This window comes from Crocuta crocuta, unplaced genomic scaffold (assembly GCF_008692635.1).
Source record: "Crocuta crocuta isolate KB4526 unplaced genomic scaffold, BGI_CrCroc_1.0 scaffold32, whole genome shotgun sequence".
NCBI lineage: Eukaryota > Metazoa > Chordata > Mammalia > Carnivora > Hyaenidae > Crocuta > Crocuta crocuta.
The window spans coordinates 14011565-14016534 of NW_027529424.1; the positions used below are offsets into that span (position 1 = coordinate 14011565).

General features: G+C 38.8%; 1 protein-coding gene and 1 long non-coding RNA gene across 8 annotated transcripts in view; one reads left to right on the forward strand and one right to left on the reverse strand.

Moving 5' to 3' along the window:
- Window positions 1-4778, reverse strand: part of ZMYND11 (zinc finger MYND-type containing 11) — a 133948-nt gene extending 129170 nt beyond the window's left edge. For all 7 annotated transcript variants that reach the window (XM_077758562.1, XM_077758561.1, XM_077758560.1 and 4 more), the window contains exon 1: window positions 4689-4778. The gene's annotated coding sequence lies outside the window, so the exon portion shown is untranslated. The remainder of the gene's footprint in view (window positions 1-4688) is intronic.
- On the forward strand, window positions 3967-4433 carry LOC144227032 (uncharacterized). The gene is made up of 2 exons (XR_013333829.1): window positions 3967-4130; window positions 4276-4433. It is a non-coding gene; the product is annotated as an uncharacterized LOC144227032 (long non-coding RNA).
- Window positions 4779-4970: the final 192 nt, after the last annotated feature.

Below are 4970 nucleotides of genomic sequence, written 5' to 3' on the forward strand. Positions count from 1 at the left end.
GAGAATTAGCATTAGGTGACCAACTCTAAACAAATCCATTAGAAATTTTGCACATTCCTCTTGTGTGCATGATAAATCCCAAAGTAGGAAAGATTCTTCTTCCCTTATTATATTTTAAATTTACTTAGCATGTAAGCAGATCAAACTGGGGAAAACATTAGAATGTGTAAGTGGGTCTACCTTCCACTAAATGCTTGGATAATATCTGAAGAACATAAAAAAGTATTAATCACAACAGTTGTTTTTAAAAATCCTCAAGTGATGAACATAATAAAATCACAAAGTTACAAATCAGAATAAATCTGAAATCAGTGTTAAAACCTCAGAAGTAATCTCAAACGCAATATACGGTTTCATAGCACTTATCCTTGCTTTCGTCCATCAACCTTCGCTTGTTTCAGTAATTACCTAGCAAGTGTCTAAAACATAGTAGTTCCCATAAATAACCATGTTTAATGAATGAACAAGATATTAAAACATATTCTACCTATTGTGAGAAAATACAATATTTTAATGTAATCTTATGGAATAGTAATTATGAAGTAATGTGAACTACAAAAAGCATTTATTTAAAACAAAACTAGTTAATCTACTATATTTGAATATTACTCAGTTTACAAAATAAATAAAATACCACACAAGTTTTCACCAAGACACATTTTTCCAACATGATGTGATCTGCTAGATATATTCCTCTCATGAAGAACAGAGTCGTAGGAGGCCTGAAAATAGTGGATTTAACAGTATCCCATTACCTTGGTAATTTCTTTCAATTCATGTAAAATTAGGCAAACATCTAACCTTTTAGCTACTGAATAGAAAATACAATGAAAGATTAAATGTCTAAATGTTTATTAGTTCCACATAGATTATTTGTAAAATTGAAGTAAATATCTAAGTATCTAACAATTTGCTAAATGTCCCTGCTAAATAATGAAATACATAAATATTTTAATGTCTAAGTAAACATACAGATTATTTGCACTTGTAAATAACTTTTACATTAAGCATTATACCGCATTTTCACAATACAACTAAGTAACTTTTTAAGAATTCTGAGTGAAAAACTATTCGTAACAGGCACACATATGTGCAATAAGATCTTTCCTTACGGCAGTACGAGATGTTTAAAATAATAGAGCTAAGACTTGATTACTCAAAAAGACCATACTCGTGTATTTAGATTTGGATCGTTCTCTCCCTCCCATTAAGCTTCCTTTGTATCACTTTACCTCTTATCAGAGAGCTTCTCAAACTTTTATGTTCTATAAAGCACATTCTCTCACAAAACTCATTTGCCCACTTCTCGTTACAGTATGTTGGGATGGGGGTGTGGTAGGAGGTAGGGGAGCCTCCCATAATTAAAACAAAGTGCTGTGCTATAGGATTTCTAAAATTGGAAAAGCGTATGTAAAGAACTTTGTACAATGGCTAAGACTCGATGAATACACCATTTGGTACATATTATTATTATCATGGTACTCATTTATGTGATAAACTTGTAGATACCAAAATGTTTCAAAAATCAAGACCAAAGAATTGACCACTGATGATACAGAGAACCTTTAGATAACTAATGATCTTCACAAAATCACTGCACCAAAGCAGATTTTAGCTGTTTGAAATTTTGACAATGTCACTGTAAAAAAAGTAACTCAAAGTTACCGCTCAAGAAATACAGGTAAAAATTAAACTCAAATCAGTTATTTTTTTACTTCTCGTCAAAATTCCTAGTAAAACTATTGGTGAAGGTTATGAATTCCACAACAATCAAATGAAGAGATGACAAGCAGTTATTCTTTATTAAGTCCTTCACCTGAAGCAGTTACAGACAGGGCGACAGATGTGAGCAAAGAGAAAATGATTCGCTGATTACCAATGTTTAAAACAAGAACTCTTACACTGTGCACTTCAGCTACCCAGAGTTTTCATCAAAGGTACAGAAGTCAGGATAGGTGGGTGCCAGGCACTCGGGGAAACGAACAGGGAGTCAGTGCATGTACGGATTATGGAGTTTAAATTTTACAAAATGAAAAGAACTCTGGAGATGGACAGTGGTGATGGCTGCACAACAGTGTAAATTTATTTAATACGACCAGACTGTACACTTTAATATTAAGATGGTAAATTTTGTGATGTATATTTTACCAGAAAAAAAGAGTAAAAGCAAAAAAAAAGTAATGATAAAAAGATCCTTAACACTGTTTCAAGTAAATGAGCCCTGAAGACTACAACAAACAAATGCTTATTTTCCAACTTTCTGAAATGACTATAGTTGAAAACACAGATTCAGAGTGCATTACAACAAACACAAATCAGTAAACAAGACACATGTGGGCACAATGCGCTGTAATGTCAGAGCTTCCCTCTTGTCCACCTAAGTTTAAATTACTAGCCTGAATTTTATTCCACTGAACTGAATTAGTCTAATAGTGATCCATGCACCAATAGGCCTATGAGGTAGGTACAATTACTATCATTCTGGTATTCTAGATGGGGAAACTGAGACCAGGCATGGTAAGTGTAATTAATTTGCCCGCTGTTACTTTGACAGAGGAGATTCAGACCTAAGTCATCTGGCTCCGGGGTCATTTTGCTATGCCACCTCTCTGATCTAAATGACAAAAAAAATCTAACCACCTTGTAAGAAAAGAAGAAAAAAAAAATTCAACGTTAAGTCTCAGTTAAGGTTTTCAAACAGTGAAAAGTGTTTAGCTATCATAAGGCAAAGTCTGACCATTTACTCAATTTTTTTACAGATACAACCTCTTTGCCTAAATGGCATTTACTGTGTAGAATTTCACTGAAGGACAGTAAAGGAAGGTAAAGAAAATAGGATGCCTGAGGTTTAGGTCTTTAAGCAACATGAGGACAGCATCTGATACCTCTATTACAAAGTCAGAATTCTTCATTAACTGAAACTAACGTCTCAAGGTATGTCAATAGTGCATGGGCGCCTCTATTACAGCGCATGTCAGAGAACTATTTGAACCACCCCTAAAAGAAAAGGGGTAGAGTTACAAAAGAGTTTACAAAAACACGTGTCAATTCAAGGGAACAGGCAAAAGGATACCCACTCCAAATACCAACATAACCAGGTCCCAGGGAGAGTCAGCGTGAGCTCAGAAGCGAAAAGTACTATTTTAGGAGTTCTCTGTAGATCACTTAGAGATGTATTTAAACTCCTTGCAACAGGTAACTGCAAAACTAAATTGCCCACTTTACAGAATGTGAAAGGGAGGTTCAGTTTCCACAAGAACATCTAAGGGGATAAAGTACCACGTAAAAGACAGAAATCCTCTGTTAACCACAGGTAGAGTAAAGCAAGAAAAAAAATTTATGGATTCTGTCAAAATCACATCCCACATCTTCTAATCTCTGAATCTAACCTACCCATCTTATAAAGAATCCACCAAACATGACCGTAACCAGCGCCAATTCGCCAAAGACCTGGAAAATGACAAGTCTGTACAAAATTCATATCTGTCTTCTTACTGTACAAGTTAGACTTGAGAAAAACCAGAGGGGACAGCGCTTACCAGAAAGCAAACTTTTAAAGTACAACGAAGACGATCTCCTCGATAACTTCCAACCATTAAAATCAATAACCCCAGAACCCGAAAAGGTTATGTACCCCACAGTTAGTAAGCTGCAGCTACTTCATATCTGTGTAAAAACCGGTAAGCGCTTTACTTTCTGCCTTTCAACAAACAGACGAAATTTTTTTAGGCAGGCTTACTGCAGGATGCAGAGCACCGGGTTAGGCGGGCCTGGGGATCCAGGGCCGAGACCTCGGGGCGCGCGTGGGCCCCTCCAACCTGCAGGCACCTGCCCTGAGCGCCCGCGCGCGCCCCTCGAACACCGCACCGGGGGTCGCACGGGAGTGGGGGTGGGGTGCGCGAGGGGCCGTCCACGTGGAGGCCGGGGGCCCGGGCCGGCCTGCAGTCGGCGGCCCCGCTCCNACCCGCTGTCCACCTGGCTACACCGCACGGCTCTGGGAGAAGTGGCTTATCCGTGTCCGTTCGTTATCCCACATCTGACGGACGAGACCCCAGTGTATGCTTTACTGAGACTCAGAGATAAACAGACTTCCAGAGATTCCACATATTTTCCATAAAGACCCGTCTCCGGTAGGACTTTGGGAGGAAGACCGACCTATCAACCCGAATTTCTTTCGCTGATTCTTGGGCGAAAGAATGTACCTGAAAATCACCAGGAAGACACCGTCCAAGAAATTTGGGAGTTCTAATCCGATGTATCAATCTTCTTCCACAGCTGGGCGCTAAGACTAAGATCTGGAAGTGGGGAGTCTGTTCTGTGATGCGCACCGCTCAGTGGAGCAGTCTTTCCACACTCACAGCCCTGGGCCTGACACATCCTGCAGAGGCTTTGGTTGGATCAAGAGAGGTCACAAAATAGTGTTAACTCACTTTTACAGATCAGTGTATGTCATTAAGGTCCAGAAGAGGAATTAAACGGTGTCAGAAAAAAAATCAAGCCATACCTGGGTTTTAAACGCTGGACCAGGAATTCTAACAATGAACAGCTCTAAGTAAATCACCTTGGTTGTTTTTGGTTGTTTTTTTTTTTAAGTCATCTATAAAATAGAGGACTGCTTGGTTCTGAGTGTTTCACGGAGGCTGCTCAAGTGAGACAAATTCACCTATGTGTAAAAAAAGGAAGCTTACCTTTTAGGAACCGAGTGACTGCGTAAGTCCACATTTTCCGCCAATTAAATTATTTAGGCGTCGTTCCAGTATTTGTACTCAGATACTGTCTCGTATTCTATCTAAGCTAAGTCGCATAGTTTATCCCCAAACTCCGAATTTGGGCAATTCCCCCAAATTGACTAGACCTTAGCCCTTGGTTCCATTTTCCCTTCAGAACAGCCTTACTCACCTCATTTTTCCCTCAGCTGTGAGTGAATATGGAGGACGGGATATAGTCTGAGCCAATGGTTTGGTGTAAAT